A 19,065-nucleotide genomic window follows, 5' to 3' on the forward strand; every position below is an offset into this window, starting at 1 on the left:
ACACACCAAAGAAACAGATAACACAGCATGTGTATGTGTGGCGCTCAAGAAAGGACTTTAAGTGGTGAGTGGCCCTACCATTCAACTCACTGAGACGTCCATCACAAAGTTATTTTAGTAGATCTCCAGACTGTGGACAAGGGAGAAACACCAGGTATGTCACCTGGGAAGGTAAATAAAAAATTGGAATTAGCTGCTAAGCTTGTTGCAACTTACATGACAAGAGATAAAAATTACAACACCATATAAGTTGACATGCAAAAAACGTAAAATTGTCATTAAATTCATTTCATGCTTGGATAAGCTAATGATTAGCATTTCAGCCCAATCTGTGCAAGTAGGTAGGAATATCACCATATGCATTCTGCATATATGGAAAAAATTATGAAGCAGGGTTGTCACTAAGAAACCTCATTTGAATGTTGATTGTTTGTGAGATGATCGTGCTATGCCTCCTGTAAGATGGACAGATGTCAGTATTGGAATTTGACAGCGGCACATTTTGGCCTATCCATGACACAGCTGTTCGTACTGACCAGGATCCAACGACTGTCAAGCGAATATGTTATCAATGGTTTTAGGAGGCCACACTCAATTCCACGAGGGATCTCAATGGCCTCATGCAACCACCACGTGAGAGGATGGATACATATTTCTCCCTTAGCTGTGGAGGAAAGTATAGCCATGCCACGTAATTTGAGTCAGGAAATAGACTTGTGTGTCCCCATTGACAGTGTGATGACGCCTATAGTACCACAGACTGACGACAAGGCCACCATTATTGTGGCTTTCTTTGATGTTACAGAGAGTGAGCCACATCGCCAGTGGTACGCCAAAGGACAATGCTGGACACAGGAGTGGAATAATATCATCTCTTCAGACGAGTTCCAGTTCTGTGTACGGTTTACGACGTAGCCGAGCGTGGAAGCTTCAAGGAGAACAAATGTTGCCAGATTGCTTTCGTCATTGTCATACAAGCTTAGCTCCTGGCATGATGGTATGCTGTGTCACTGGCTACACAATAATACTTCTGGTTTTTAAAACTAGTAATGTGGATAGCACCTGTTACATTACTGACACGTTTAGGCCACTGACTTGCCCTCTCTTTGAGGCCTCCTTCTCGTTATTTATCATCAAGGCCACGCAAATCTGCTTTTGCCCACGTTGTCCTTACTTACCTTGATACAGAGGACCTTCTGCCATGCACCTTATAGTGGCTTGTGGATTATCTATGCAGATGTAGATGTACATGTAGATGTAGAGGATGTTCGGCTATTGACCTGGCTATCACGTTCTCCATAACCCTCGCTAGAGCACTGCAACTATGTGACGAAATCATGTAAGCAGCATGTCCATTACTCGCTTCCACGCACACGCAATAGCTTGCGGCCGACTGTTTCTACATTCGGCATCACATTGTTTCACTTGGTATCGTGCAGCGCTCACTCACCGAGTGCTGAGTGACAGCTGCATGGCCCTTTTGTACAGCTAGGAATCATTAACACAGCCTCATCACTACACAGCGCCACTAATGGAGCCAGCATGCGGTGGAATGCATTTAGGATAAGAATTTATTTTAGGTGCCGATTTTCCATGTTTTCTATGGAGCAAGTGACTGCTGTATATATGAGATTCATCAAGTATTACGGTAGCACAGAGACTTATTATGATTATGTATAATGAAACTTACTAATCGAATATTGAGTGTTATAGCAGGACATTGATTTAACTGTGGAAGTACAAATTTGTGATAATGAAAGGTGATGCAATAATTCTCACATTCAGTCTCCAGCTAAAATCGCACTGATATGGAGACATATTTTTGACAGAACAAATGAAAGGGATTTATGTTGATGGACATGACAACTGATTATAATTGTGTACTTTGTTTACAATTAACAAAAAATTTCGGTCCAGCTATGTTGTAAGTTCTCTTAAGTAAATCGAGCAAATGAACTAATAGGACTTGTTACAGTTGATAATATTGACTGTAAAGACCACAAAGAGAAAGGAAGTATAAGATATTGTGGTAACAAGAGATCGGCATTATTCTAATAAATTTCTATCTGGATAATTACTGTATTCGAAAAAATGGATCATTCAAAAAAAATTATTCGCTAATAAATAATGAATATCATATACTGCCATTGCATTTCTTTGTTTATTTTTTGCGCAGAATTCTATAACTAGTATTTGTTTCCTTGACTTGGTGTAGCTGCTATTTGAAAAATGATATATTAATGAGTTATACAGAAATTTGTTTCTGTGGCACAGTGGTTTAGGTTCCAGGTTACCAAACTAAAGGTTTGGGGTTCAGTCCCCTTTGGGTTTTATGATTTTCTCTGTTACTGATGGCTTCTTTTGCCTATAACAATGAAAAAAATGTGGAGTCAAATCGCTCCATTGACCTAGCTATCAAGTTATCTATAACCCTCGCTAGAGCACTGCATCAATGTGATGAAACCATGTGAGTAGCATGCCCATTACTCGCTTCGCATGCACACGCAATAGCATTCGTTCGTTCGTGTTTTTAGTGCTAGAAAATGAGTGAGCTAAGGAGGAACTCAGTGGTTGCTAACGATTAACATGACCAGACGTTTAACCTAAACTCTGCTACAGCGTATATGGAATGCTGCTGACCTTTTGAAGTCATTCGAAAATGTTTTGGGATGAACTCGGAGAAAGTTTCCGTTAGAAGATGGCATAATTTTTCGATGCAACATGTGTGTATGTAGTTACATACAGCTTTGAGGCTCAAAAATTTCAGAAAGGACACTGGGTTTGGGTAGACAAAAGAGCTCATAATATTGCAGCACAGTGGCTACGTTTTTTTATAGTGGAAGACTTTTTACGCCTTTCTACACCAACCACAATTATTGCAGCATTGTCTTACGCACAATTTAAAAACAAATAGTTCACCTGCATAGATGTCTATGATCGAAGGAGCTTACAACAAAAATAGACATATAATAACCAAAGAAATATCAAAGAAATTGGGTCACGAGTTTCAAATCATGTTATGTCTTAAAAAGAAAATGTTATTTTGAATGACTTGAAAGGTGAAGATAACGAGGAATTATTACGAACTATTTACAAAATAAAAATACAGTAGAACTGACGATTTCTCAGTTTTTGCTGAAGAAAATTGTGATTTGAAAATCTTGTACTGTTATCTTGAAATAAGGGCGACTTCAGAAGATGCTCTTCACATGTCTGGAATATGATTTCTTTAGTGTCTCACAATAGCAGATATTTGCAAATAAAATAAACATTCTGATGAGATGTAAAAAAGAGTTGTTTTGAAACCTAATTTAAAAGGAAAAAGTACATTTGTTTAACATATAACAACTGGCATACTAAGTGTTGATCCATTTTAATTTATCTATTATTCGCACAGTTTTTTATCCATAGATGGTGAATAAATATTTTTGGTTACATAATGAATATTATTTAGAATAAATATTTTTATTTGATATTCATGAATAATGAATAACAATTTTTAATCTGTGTTCATAATTTGTCATTTGAATAAATGAGAGCGAAAAGCAGAGTCTATGTGCAGACTGCAGATTCACATTCTATATGCAAGTGACCGTGAGCATGTGATATCAGTGTGTCTGTGGATAGGCATCTGACGTTTGCATGGACACAGCCAAGTATTCACTCGCTTGAGTTATTCGTTGAGGATGCAGAGGTCTTAATCAGCAACTTCCACCAATTTTCACAAAATCTACATTGTCCGCAGCTCGTGGTCGTGCGGTAGCGTTCTCGCTTCCCACACCCGGGTTCCTGGGTTCGATTCCCGGCGGGGTCAGGGATTTTCTCTGCCTCGTGATGACTGGGTGTTGTGTGATGTCCTTAGGTTAGTTAGGTGTAAGTAGTTCTAAGTTCTAGGGGACTGATGACCATAGATGTTAAGTCCCATAGTGCTCAGAGTCCACAAAAGCTATTCTCACTCCCTGCTGCACACTGGAGGCATAAGCAGACAGTGCAGATAGGCTACATGCTTGTAGGACCCTCTCATCCATGGGAAAGATCTAGTCATAGGTTGCTGAGAGACTACATCCCAACCAATCGCCCATCACTATAATTGATGTACTCTGTCAAAGAGCTGAAGCAGCTTGGAATGATAGGTATTTGTCATCTAAGCCCAGTTTGGCTTGATGCCCAGCCAGGTTAGAGCAACTGTTGCTGCTATAGAGGGCCGGTTTGTGTACTAAATTTCATATCTTATATACCCTCAAATCATCTACAGATTTAATGTGGAGTCTTTCTACCATACTGTAATGCAGAGAAAGTGTAACAGTTTCACTGCCCTGCAGTTTATGTAAACGCAGAAATTCTAGATCTATTCCTAGATGTGTTTCTGTTTTACTTTTTGCATGGAAAAACCGAAACCTCTTTTCCTTGATACATGTGTTTTCTTTATAATACTATTCTTTTTGTGTAATTTTGAGACAACAATATGTTAAAACAGTTACTCTTCTTGATAATGAAACTGCTATCTTTTCGTTATTGCTTATATTTATAACAATGCTTTGAAATTAAATAACATATAGCACATAATTTTCAGTTTTTGCAGTGCAAAAACTAGTAACTACCTGCTTTAAGTCTGATTTGCCTTCCATCATGCATTGCTGTTTACAGTATGTAGGCAAATTATCGAATTTTTCCAGTGAACTATAAGTAAATAGATTTCACATACACCCCCCCATGCACCACACCAAACATTCTCATACAGAATATATAGGTATAAATCACTAGATCAGATTGTTCAAGATAACAAGTTGGGATTGAGGCAAATTAAAACACTCAAAGCAATTACTATGTTAGTGTAAGGTTAATAGCAGATACCTTTTTGTTTATCGAAATACAAAAGTAACTTTTTTAAGTTGAACTATATACTTTTTTAACAGTAGTTGATATCTATGAAAGAGGGAATAACAGTGATATACAATGTGTTAGCGTGAAAGTTTTCATAAAATAGTAGCTGTACAATCTTCCACACAATTATTACATAAAAGCAACTGGTACAATTCAAATCAGTAGCTGTTTCTCGACTCTGGTGCAGTAATTGTGATTTTTGCTATCAATTACATCACTTTCAGTGGTGCTGGAGTCGCCTCTACCCCATCCCAACACTTGGTAGAAAAAAATCTAAAATATTGGGAACAACCATCTTGTGCTCTGCAAAACATGGTGAGAAATTAAAATTAATATCCACTGTGTCAAGCTAAAATTAAGAATTAGTTATGAAGGAGAATTGTTCTCTCCCTCTTGTGCCATGGATCAAGATGTTTGAATTTGTTTTATACCATCATACACTCTTTAGACTTGAAGAAGATATCCTGCAAAAATTTCCCTGAGCACATTCTGTCCTCTTTGAACTAGTGATCCTCAGTTGGGGTTTTCCACCAGAGGGGTCATGGGTTTGCATACCAATTATGACATTTTTCATCGTAAATACGTACTTTTCGTGATTTTTGCATTTTCATGTATTACACAAACATTTATTACACATCGGCACATCACATGCGTCATGGTTTACATGCCTGAAGCCCAGAGACAACATTGCTTTTAACAAACTTCTAGAATTTCACAATTTACACACTCTTTACATATCAGATTAGTCCATCTTTGTGGATGTCGATCCTAGGGCAAGTAATTAAGTACTGTTCTGGATCTGAGTCCCAAGAGCAGTAATGGCAACGGTTAGCCAACTCCCCATTTCAACTTTTGTGAGGCTTTTGGCAATGACACAATATTTTATTTCAAAGCACGAGAGACTTTAATGATATAGTCTACACTGAGACTGCAATTTTTTTTAGCATTTTCTAAGTATTAAATGGTTGAGGCGATTAAAATATGACAATTATGAATAAGGCATAGGGTATAAGATTTGGGATATGGATCAAGGTTTCTTCATGAATAAGAATACAGAAATAGTGCATACATACCATTTGTTTCAGAAATTACATACAACATCATACATTATCAGCCTATAATAATATTTTATACAGTGGTCTCTGCAGACAATAGGATTTATTATTGTTTCATGTGTTATAGCGGACGTTAAAGGAAACTCAGACAATCTCGTTTATGCACACAGCATAATAATATCAAAACGATCCTCACTCATTAAATTGCCAACAACATTAGGAGACTTCTTTTTCATGGCACTTCTGTCAATCGCTTCACTATAGCCACATTCTTAGAGTGTATTTCCTTCCACTCTTTCCCATCTTCGCAACACACAACTCAAGCTTAATTTTTGCTTCACACAATGCATATTAATCTGAATTTTCCATCATGATTTACATAGTATAATTTTTTCAACATCTTGGATTTTTCATGTCAAGTGTTGAGGGAAAGTAAAGGTGACTCCACCACCACTGGAAGTGATGTAATTCGTATGGAAAATCGGAATTACTGCACTAAAGTTGGTAAAAAAGACATGCTGTGTCCCTGTATTCTCTCTTTGAGAGCCATCAACTACTGTTAAAAAAGTATATAGTTAAACTCAAAAAAATGAAGGTGCATCAACATTTCGATAAAGAAAAGAGTTTCTGCACTATGGCTAGGATCTGAGAAACGTATTCCCTTCTACTCTCTCACATTTTCACAACACTGATTACAATCATATTTGTGATGTTAACACCCTCAGTCCTATTTATTGGCAGTCTTCTTTAGCATGCCAGTCTCATTTACAATGAATTCACAAGGTTCATAACATCAGTTGTGTACTTTGAACCCATGTTTTCCACACAAAGGTGGTATCTCTGTTACACAAATACACATACATAAATTGTTCCTAAATGTCAATCAATCAAATTTTATTGTCATTCAGCTCATAAAGCAATAGACAACGTCAAGGTAATTTACATTTTTAACATTAATTACTAAATACAATTTAAAACACACAGTTTTAATCTGCCAGGAAGTTTCATATCAGCGCACACTCCGCTGCAGAGTGAAAATCTCATTCTGGAAACATCCCCCAGGCTGTGGCTAAGCCATGTCTCTGCAATATCCTTTCTTTCAGGAGTGCTAGTTCTGCAAGGTTCGCAGGAGAGCTTCTGTAAAGTTTGGAAGGTAGGAGACGAGGTACTGGCAGAAGTAAAGCTGTGAGTACCGGGCGTGAGTCGTGCTTCGGTAGCTGAGAGGTAGAGCACTTGCCCGCGAAAGGCAAAGGTCCCGAGTTCGAGTCTTGGTCGGGCACACAGTTTTAATCTGCCAGGAAGTTTCATATCAGCGCACACTCCGCTGCAGAGTGAAAATCTCATTCTGGACTAAATACAATTTAGTTTGGATAAGATAAGGCCATCCACTAGATACAGTGTTGAAAGACAGTATTTTCAGTTTAAAAAAATTCGTCGACTGTGTAGAAAGGATTTTTTACTAGTATTCTGTACAACTTAGCTTTGAAGATATTGACAGGTAACTCTTTTAGATCTATGCTTAACTTATTGTACAACTTAAGTCCAAGAACTAAATATGAATTCCATGACTTGGATAGTCTACATCTAAACATGATTTGTTCCTGGTGTTATGGCTATGTACATCCCTTCTTAATGATATATTGGAAATATTGTTCCTAACATACAATAGAACATTATAGATGTACAAGTTTATTACCATCAGGCATTGCAATTTAACAAACAAGGGATTACAGTGTTCTAACTTATCTGAGTCGGTTATTATTCTTACTAATTTTTTTGTAAAAGTAGAATGCCCTTTACGTGACTGCTATTGCCCCACAATAAGGTTCCATATGATATGATACTTTGAAAGAAAGCAAAATATGCTGATCTTATATAACTATTAAGGACATGTCTTTTTAAGTCTCTAATTAAATAGATAACTATTGAGAGTCTGGCAGATAAATGTTTGACATGTGGTTCCCATGTCAACTTGTTGTCTACTATAATGTCATCGGCATACATTATTGTGTGAGAGTTTACAAAAGATGGCAGGTCATTAATCATAAGTAAAAACAATAGAGGTCCAAGTACTGAGCCCTGTGGCACGCCAGACCTAACATTAATCAGATCTGACTTCTCCCTGTTAATGCATACAACTTGTTGGCGGTTCTCAAGGAAGGATTTAATCATATTTATGCTGCTATTAGCAAAACCATAATAGGATAGCTTATTCAGTAAAGTATCATGGTCCACACAGTCGAATGCTCTGCTCAGATCACAAAATGTAGCCTAAGCAAATCCCCTAGTCTCAAACACATCCAGAACAAATTTTACAAGAGAATCCATAGCATCTGTTGTGGATTTAACTTTCATGAATCCATATTGTTTGTCACTTATTAAGTTTAAGTTATCTAAACACGTGCTAGCTTGATTATACATAATTGTTTCAAGAATTTTTGAGAAAACAGGAGTTAACGATATTGGTCTGTAACTAGCAGGACAGTTCCTATCACCTTTCTTATATAATGGGACCACTCTAGATATCTTTAGTACATCAGGAAACTTGTTTTCAGCTAGACATTTATATATATATATATATATATATATATATATATATATATATATATATATATAAATGTCTAGCTGAAAACAAGTTTCCTGATGTACTAAAGATATCTAGAGTGGTCCCATTATATAAGAAAGGTGATAGGAACTGTCCTGCTAGTTACAGACCAATATCGTTAACTCCTGTTTTATCAAAAATTCTTGAAACAATTATGTATAATCAAGCTAGCACGTGTTTAGATAACTTAAACTTAATAAGTGACAAACAATATGGATTCATGAAAGTTAAATCCACAACAGATGCTATGGATTCTCTTGTAAAATTTGTTCTGGATGTGTTTGAGACTAGGGGATTTGCTTAGGCTACATTTTGTGATCTGAGCAGAGCATTCGACTGTGTGGACCATGATACTTTACTGAATAAGCTATCCTATTATGGTTTTGCTAATAGCAGCATAAATATGATTAAATCCTTCCTTGAGAACCGCCAACAAGTTGTATGCATTAACAGGGAGAAGTCAGATCTGATTAATGTTAGGTCTGTCGTGCCACAGGGCTCAGTACTTGGACCTCTATTGTTTTTACTTATGATTAATGACCTGCCATATATATATATATATATATATATATATATATATATATATATATATATATATATTGCATATTGAAGGACACACACACACACACACACACACACACACACATATATATATATATATATATATATATATATATATATATATATATATATATATTTTGCATATTGAAGGACAAAAAATTATTTGTATCTGCAAATACGTGATATTTGAAGTTGGTAGTAGGAGTAAATTAACATAAAAAGCCATACACAAGCGCTGTGATGGTACTATATAATCAGTCCACAACGAGTCATTTTCACTTTGATGAAAGTGTACAGTTTTAGGCCATATTGCTGCCTACTCTGTGTTCCCCATTCTACAGTATTTTGAAACTCATACACATGCACTCATACTAACTGCAGGGTGTTCCAAATAAGGTGCCGGGATTTTGAACAAGTGCTAATGAAAAGCTTTTCTACTGAGGATAAAATAAGCGAGTTTTGTTTATCGTGTGATATGGGGCCAAACATTGTCTTTGACATCTGCCAAAGAGTTGTGCACTGTTGTGCTGCCACTTTGGCTCACATGCCATTATCATATGCTGTTGACAGTGCAACAGAGGGCACAGTGCATTCTTTGGTACTGAGAGTTTAAACCAGCTGTTAATGTGTTTTGAGGTACAGGAAGCGTGCTGAAAGGGCATACACCCAGCTCGCTGAGACCAAGTGACGACAAAGTTGAAGAAATCCGGCAGTCTTGTGTCAGAAGCCTGAAAAAAGACCTTGCCCAACGAACTCTGCAGTTAAAGGTATTTAAGAGAACACTTTTCATGCATGAGAGGTGAGACAGCATGCCTACAATGATCAGATTGGACAAGAGATAAAACTGGCAGATCGCTCTAAGTGTAAAATCTTTGCTAGTTTAAAGCTAAATAAAATTGATGACAATCCAAATTATATTAAAGATGTGCTGTTTACAGACGAAGCAACATTCCATACAAATGGTGGTAGTAGTAGTACTAGTAGTAGTAGTAGTAGTAGCTTTATTCATCTGTAGATCTCTTTTTAAAAGGATATAGGACATTAGGACATGTCAAAGTATTTACAAGTTTAGACCAATTTAAAATAAGCTACACATGTATTTACAGACTTCCAGTTAGAGACAATCATTATATTTACTCCTGGTATACAATACTTTATTCACAAATAAGTTATTAAATAATGTAATGCCACACTGTTCACTCATATCTCATTATCAGTCACTGCACACACCATATGCACATTGTTTCATAACACTATACCCATCCACCCACCCACCCACCCACCCACATACACACACACACACACACACACACACACACACACACACACACACACACACACACACACACTGGTGATCTCTGGGCTATTTACTGTACCGCAACTTCCCATTTGCTATCCTGAAAAACTGAGTAAGCATCACTCCATATTGAGTGATATGTTGGGCTCAGAAAGTGGAAGAGGTGTTAATAGTCACAGTTGCCAGATATGGGGTTCAGAACAACCTAAAATTGTTGATGATTCTTCAAATTGAGGCTTTTCCCTCCTTCTACCCTAGTGTCATCAACACCATGAAAAGGAGGCAATTTTTTCTGAACTTGTTGTCCCATACAGAGTGATAAATCACTGTTCTTGGTATACAAGGCGAAGATTAGTGTTTTTATGTCCTGTCGACTTCGAATTTATTAGAGATGGAACACAAGTTTGGATTAGGGAAAGATGGAGAAGGAAGGCGGCCATGCTCTTCTGGAGGAATTATCTCGGCATTTGCCTTAAGCAGTTTAGGAAAATATTGGCAAAACTCATTCAGGATGGCGAGACATAGGTTTGAACTATTGTCCTCTCGAATGTGAATCTAGTGTACTAACCACTGCACTGCCCCACTCGGTTTGTCATATGAGCCATTAGGTTACACCAAGTCTATCCCTGAGATATATTGTGGAGTTATCTTGTGGAATGTCTGAGAAATCTGTATCATCGATGTCTTAATATGTCAGCTATTGGATCCCTCTAACACGCTAAGGTTGTTACATGACTTGTCTGTATAAATTGTTAATTTCCAAGTATAGCATGTAACTTTCATTGATAACTGAGTTAAACGATCTCTTCATTCCACTGTTATCTGCCTTGGTGTATCTATGAACACAATTCAAACCCTATGTTCAAAAAATAATACCATGGTCATGTGGCATCCAGATCAACATGCATGTTCTTGAGCATTTTCATCTCATGCTTAAGAGTTGTACAGATTAGTGCCGAAAGAGAGATATAAAATACTTTGCTGTGTTACCAGTCTGCTTTCTATTCATGCCACACAGTCCCACTGTTCTCTCCTAAGGTAAATGTAAACTCTGGTGTACAATTCACACAGGGATATATACGATTAATTCAGACTATTCACGCCACACAGTCTCAGTGCTCTCCCCTAAGGTAAATGTAAACTCTGGTGTACAGTTCACTCAGGGAGACATAAGATTAAATCAGACTAGACATCAACACATTAAATGGAATGTCAACACATAACTTTACTTAGTTCAGTACTGAACGAAAAAGTCTGAAGATAGCAACAGAGTTAAGGAACTAGCAATGATGAAGTTCATTAGTGGTCGAAAGTAAAATTCATAATGGATGTTCTTGACATAGTGTGTACAGTAAACCACCGAGAAGTGAAACAATAGGAAAAGTTTCGTCGAAACATAAACGATATGTAGAAGGTAATCCACAGAGTGTTTCAAACTTTTGAATTGTTTTTATTTTCCTTTCTAGGTATCAACTAACAAAAAACTTTTCACATGCTGCATCCTCCTTATCAAGAAATCCTCAGTCCAGTCACAACCCCATGACATCATACCTTTTATAAATGCACAGTGTAGGGTTTTTCTTTTTCCAGGTATTTGGTTACAGTTATCTGGCCTATTTCCTGGAATGACGCTGATAGGAATAATATCAAAGTCATTATGGAACCTTTATCATATGTAACGGGGAAAAAGCAAACACTAAAAACAAAGACTAAGAAGTAACAAAAGCACAAACTCTAAAAGTATACTAACAGACCACGTCTGGAATTGGTAAATTTTCGATGTCAGCAAACGACGTCATTTCTCCCCACTAACGACAATGTCAAAACGTTCTTGCAGAGAAACCTTGATGACACTCTGTTTCGTTGATAGCCTATATGAATGCAGCCATTTAAAATATATTGTGGAATATTTTTATGTTATGTTCAGTCAAGAACAAAATGCTCTTGATTCGGCTTCTCAGTCTCTATCTAAAAAAATATATATTTCTCAAGCTATCGCTATCACTTCAAAACATTAAATAGAATCAGTTCATTTGCATGTATCAAATGGTTCATGGTTAAAGACCTCCTTATCTTTCAAGGTGCAAGGTAGTGCATGACTGAAGAAATTTAGTTCAACTGTCCACACACTATGTAACCAGTTTTAAAAATTTACAGATTTTTACTCACCATAAAACCCTGTAACTGAAGGATAATTAACAGTTTTCTCCAAATAGCTTTAATATATGATATAGTACTTAAATATGTTAATATTTACAAATGCTGTACAAAACAGAATATTATGTCTCACAACCAAAAAATTGTAGAAAATGCCAGAAGCAGCTTATGGCAGTTTCTAGTAAGCATTCCTTCTTTTCCTTCGTGTGACTGTAAAATGTGTTACTAGATTGATACACCTACCAGGAAACATCATGTGTTTCTAGGTACACTATCATCTATGAACAACATCCTCCACTACCTGCTATCAACAAAGAATCTGACATGGATCATGACTGTACAAGTAGAACTGGCAAACCATAGGAAGCTTATTAAAGGAAGACATATAGGCAAAAGACCCTCCACTAAGGAAGAAAAAACATTAAAGAACTGACTTCCTAAAAGTAAGCGGAAAGAAGCATTACTCCCCTGGTTTATAAGCTCATATAGACATAATTGGCAGATCACTGTTCACATCTGAAGTGCTTCATGAAATATTGATAGTTATGGTTGCATATTTCGAATTTGTACTTTGTAAATTACGATGTTATCAGAGTTGTGAGAGTTTGTTGCTATTATAGTTAATATTGTGACACATATGTACTTCTCAAACTTTCAGACATATGCTTTTCAAGGACTACATATTTCTGAATTGTAATTTCTTTGACATTTTGCTAAAGCTCTGTGTAGTTGTTGTTGTTGTTGTTGTGGTCTTCAGTCCTGAGGTTGGTTTGATGCAGCTCTCCATGCTACTCTATCCTGAGCAAGCTTCTTCATCTCCCATCACCTACTGCAACCTCCATCTTTCTAAATCTGTTTAGTGTATTCATCTCTTGGTCTCCCTCTACGATTTTTACCCTCTGCATTACCCTCCGCATACTAAATTGGTGATCCCTTCATGCCTCAGAATATGTCCTACCAACCGATCCCTTCTTCTAGTCAAGTTGTGCCACAAATTTCTCTTCTCTCCAATTCTAACAATACCTCCTCCTTAGGTATGTGATCTACCCATCTAACCTTCAGCATTCTTCTGTAGCACCACATTTCGAAAGCTTCTATTCTCTTCTTGTCTAAACTATTTATCGTCCATGTTTCACTTCCATACATGGCTACACTCCATACAAATACTTTCAGAAACGACTTCCTGATACTTAAATCTATACTCGAAGTTAATAAATTTCTCTTCCTGAGAAACGCTTTCTTTGCCATTGCCAGTCTACATTTTATATTCTCTCTACTTCGACCATCATCAGTTATTTTGCTCCCCAAATAGCAAAACTCCTTTACTACTTTAAGTGTCTCATTTGCTAATCTAATTCCCTCTGTATCACCTGACTTAATTCGACTACATTCCATTATCCTCCTTTCAAGACACTGTACATTCCGTTCAGCTTCTCTTCCAGGTCCTTTGCTGTCTCTGACAGAATTACAATTTCATCGGCGAACCTCAACGTTTTTATTTCTTCTCCATGGATTTTAATTCCTACCCCAAATTTTTCTTTTGTTTCCTTCACTGCTTACTCAATATACAGATTGAATAACTCATCATGTAACCATACAGTAAAGCTGCATGCCCTCGGGAAAAAGTACGGCTGTAGTTTCCCCTTGCTTTCAGCCATTCGCAGTTCGCAAGGCCATTTTTGTTAGTGTTACAAGGCCAGATCAGTCAATCATCCAGACTGCTGCCCCTGCAACTACTGAAAAGGCTGGTGCCCCTCTTCAGGAACCACACATTTGTCTGGCCTCTCAACAGATACCCCTCCATTGTGGTTGCACCTATGGTATGGCTATCTGTATCGTTGAGGCAAGCTATGTGCTACTCACTTATTATTATTATTATTGCTTATCACATTAAAATATTTTATGGTAGTTAAAATGTATTCTTCTAATTTTAATGCATGTTATATATTTTACTGTTATTATAATCAACACTGTACACGTCTGTGGCACATTAAATGTGAGGGGAGACAACAAAATACATTTCACGGGGAGAGGTTGTGAAAGAGTGACACTAACTATGACCCCGTCCCCCTACAGAACCGAAAAATATATCCACACCAGCTCTAGTCTGCTCTATACAAGCATCTTGTTAACATACATAATACTTAACTAATTTATTACAAAACGTCCATGGTTCCATTTCAGGCAAAATAGCAAAAAACGGGAGTGCCAAGACATTGGGTGTAGACAAAGTTCCTCAAACTGAAGAAATGTCACAATACATAATGCATAGTTTTGCCTTTGTGTCTTGTTGTCTGCTCGCATTCAGTGTTTGATGAAGTTCTGTTACTCCTTTAAACAGTACACACATGTATTATGTGCTTGGAATTTCAGTCCAAGTTATACTTCTACATCTATCTACATGATTACTTTGCTATTCACAAGTAAGTGCCTGGCACAGGGTTCAATGAACCACCTTCAAGCTGTCTCTCTACCATTCCACTCTTGAACAGTGCGCGGGAAAAACGAGCACTTAAATTTTTCTCTGCGAGCCCTGATTTCTTTTATTTAATCATGATGATCATTTCTCACTATGTAGCGGGTGCCAACAGAATGTTTTCGCAATCAGTGGAGAGAGCTGGTGATTGACATTTCATGAGAAGATCCCATCTCAACGCAAAACGCCTTTGTTTTAATGATTGCCACTCCAATTCACACATCATGTCTGTGGTACTATCTCCTCTATTTCGCGATAATGCAAAACGAGTTGCCCTTCTTTGTACTATTTCGATTTCATCCGCCAGTCCCATCTGATGCAGATCCCACACTGCACAGCAGTACTCCAGAATAGGGCGGACAAGCACGGTGTAAGCAATCTCTTAGTAGATCTGTTGCACCTTCTAAGTGTTCTGTCAATGAATCACAGTCATTGGTTTTCTCTATCCACAACATTATCTATGTGATCGTTCCAATATAGGTTATTTGTAATTGTAATCCATAAGTATTTATTTGAATTTACAGCCTTCATATTTGAGTGACTTATTGTGTAATCGAAATTTAGCGGATTTCTTTTACTACTCATGTGAATAGCTTTACACTTTTGCCTCTTTAGCAACATCTTCATTACCTGTGATTCCACTCTGTGATTTCACTAAAATAATGGTAACAGACTGGACTTCTTGTCATATCAACATTTACACTTCAGTGATATTGTATGCAATACAGTTATCAGTATCACCAGCACTAAAGTTTTGCCAATATGTAATAGCAGGCAGAAAATCACTGAGTATAAAATATTTAGATCCAATCATCGATGAGCAAAATTATAGACCTTCTAGCATGACCTGGTGTTGACTGGACTGTCAGCCCTAACTTTCTTTCTTCCCTCTATCATGATTGCAAGTTCCACAGTATTGATTGGTAATGTTAACCAAGTAGATTAATGCAAACATGGAAGATCTTATTGTATAGTATTCTGGGGTAAAACTAAATCACACTTAATAGATACCTTCAAACTACAGAAAAGAGCTATTCGAATAACAACACACAATTATCCAAGAACTCGCTGTAGGCCCATCTTCAAACAGTTACAAATACTCACATTACCATCACTGTATATATTTAAAAGCATTCTATGTGCAAGAGCACACCTGAACAATTTATATACCAATGAGGACTGCCACAGTTATAATACTTGCAAGTGTAAAAATTGACACGTAGAAAACAGAAACCCAAAAGCCTGTAAGTTATTTTGGAATGAAGCTTTACAATGCTCTGCCAGTGTCCACGAAAGAAATAACAGAAGAAGTAAAATTTAAACTGGACTTGAAAATTACCTTTTAAGCAAAAGTTACCAAGACATAGCTGAGTACTTTGAATGTGGGTAAAATGATTGTCTTAACATGGGTAAAATGATTGTCTTAACATTTGTGTATATGTTCATGAGAAATGCTGTACTCTCAAAAATGTATTGAAAATAGCTGTTTAAGTGATATTCTGTTATTATGTTTGTATTACATGTACTTTGCATGTTAATTAAACTTGTGATGATTCCTATATCACGTAAATGATTTACAGAAAGACAGTAAAGTTAAAAAATGAGAATGAAAAGAAGTAGAAACCTCTTTCAACAGAGTCAGTAGCTTAGGTACTATCAGGGTGGATATGACTTGTTTCAGGGGACTGTCTTGAAGGTTGTGTCAGTATTTTACTATTTAAGTATGTGCTATGTTAAAAAGGAATGACTCTTACTACTTTCACCTGCAATATTGTTACTAAGAATGTGTGTTCAATCTGTCCAGTTGAGGTGGCCTCATTATCTGCCCATAATCCCACTGACTATTTACGTACAATTTATCTAATGGAGAAACAGTCCTAGTTATCCAGAGCGCTCAATTAACCATTTTGAGGGTCAAACTTGAAACAATCTTTGTGGGAGCATTCTGTTCAACTTGAGCTCATGTCAAAAGGAAATCTGCATTGATGCATCACCAGCTTAGATGAGTCCGTGCCTCATGGCTTCAATCAACAATGCGCAGTATATTGATATTTGTTAATTCTGTCAAGACAGATGGCCGTGGCCAATCCATGATAACCAGCGCCAGAATCAGTAACTGCACATTCCATAACGTGTTTATGCAATTGAGATGTACAGACATTATAATGTATCTCATTGTATTGACAGTTGTCTCAGACATCTTGACAACTTGTGTTGTTTGTATTTGAATTCATAATCCTTATATACTGTACATTTATTGCAACACATTCTCCCAACCTCAGATATAAAAACTACGCATCTTGAACAGGCTAACACTCCCAGAGTCTTAAATTTGCTTTTACGTGTGGGTCTCTGATTAAATCCAATTTCTGTCATCTCCCTTCGCTCTTCCTCATCTGCCTTCTACATATCAGGTATTGCTACTCCTACTCTTTATAAATATCAGAATCACTTCTGTGTTCAACATAAACTACAACTCAGTTCCACCATATATATTAATAGCCTATGCTCTCTCCACTTCCTCTTCATTTCTACGAAATTTTCTGTCCAATAGCTTGAAAGGGTCATTCAGGGGTTGTCAACTAGCTTGCAGTCATTTTATCAAATCTGTATGGCTATTTGACAAAAAATAAAAGAGAAGCACCTAATTAGCACAAATAAGAAATTAAAGCTGGTGCACACCCTAGATTATCGAGCTATCTACTTGAAGTGTTGTGTGAGTCTGAAGTAACCTCTTTGGTTCGATCCAGCTGTTGAGCTTTGAACTGTGACAGAGTGGAGGGACACATGGTTTCTGGCTACTTGGTACACAATGGTATGACACAGTTGTTTGTGGGTTGCCACTGGTGGAGTTGGAATGCTGTCAGTATGTATAATAATAGTTTAGTGAAACTGCATCAGTGTAGCTAAGCTTGTGCATAAAGGAGTTTCAAGTTTGGTTTCCTACCTTTCACAATTATAGATCTCCTCTACTATGGTTTATTGTTTTCAATAATCTTGTCATAGTAAATGCATAAGTCAACTACAAATGTTAATCTTTTACCCCAGAGAACTGCATGGCATTCAGTCAAATAAATAATTAAATTTTGGGTCCTCTCAAATTTAGATCCACGCTACCAATTGTTTGGTCATTGCTTTATATTACTTAACGATATGTAAATTAGCATCACATGTTTGGAACTGGAGTTTCTTGACAAGTTGCTTCATGTAGGTTCATGCGGCCTTTGTCACTGGAGTACACGTTTTAAATTATTTTTGTCGTGAAGGGTCTTAGTTAAAGCCGAGTTTGCGTTTTCTATTATCTTTAGGAATAGTTTCACTCACTCTTTGTGTAATCATATTTCATGTCTGAGAGTTGTTGGGAATGAATTCTTGTATAACACTGATGCTTTTTCAAAGTAAGTGTACGTTTATTTAAGAAAAAACTTGAATATTCAGAGATTTTGATGTTGTCTGTCACTCAGTGGTAGTTTGAGACAACATGCCCCTGCTCCCCTCCCCCCCCCCCCTCCCCCATGTCATGTTGGCGTTAGGTATTCATAACTAATATATGTCAATACAGTTCAGATTTGTTCTAAAAGGAAAGCTTCTTTTGAAAGTGGTAAATTTAGAGCATGTGACACAATCACTAAATATACCATTGTTATAAGGAAATTGGTGTCACATTAGTAATTATTGATAGACTCATCTGTTATTCAGCCGCTGATTTGTCCTTTTGGAAATATTATAAATGACTGTATGCTTTGCCAGTTTATATCAATTTTAAAACACTAGAATTTAAAATTCATTTTTAGACATTGTGGCATGGGTTACTGAAGGATAGAACTGTAATGTTTTCCAACATGTTACAGTACATGCATGCCACTACTTTTATTAAAGCCAATGTTTGCATCACAGTTGTAAGTGCAGGTCAGTCGACAAGCATGAGCTGATTAAGACTTGCATGGAAGACGTTTTAAGTTGACAGGTTATGTTTAAATTATTGCACTAAGTAATGGAAATATGTGCTCTTTTGTGAGAATCAGTAGTT

General features: G+C 36.8%; 1 protein-coding gene across 1 annotated transcript in view; it reads right to left on the reverse strand.

The window, feature by feature from the left end:
- Positions 1-19,065, reverse strand: part of LOC126470761 (uncharacterized) — a 302,868-nt gene that overhangs the window by 2,735 nt on the left and 281,068 nt on the right. The gene's annotated exons all lie outside the window — the stretch shown is intronic.

The sequence above is a fragment of the Schistocerca serialis genome, chromosome 3 (assembly GCF_023864345.2).
Source record: "Schistocerca serialis cubense isolate TAMUIC-IGC-003099 chromosome 3, iqSchSeri2.2, whole genome shotgun sequence".
NCBI classification, from domain to species: domain Eukaryota; kingdom Metazoa; phylum Arthropoda; class Insecta; order Orthoptera; family Acrididae; genus Schistocerca; species Schistocerca serialis.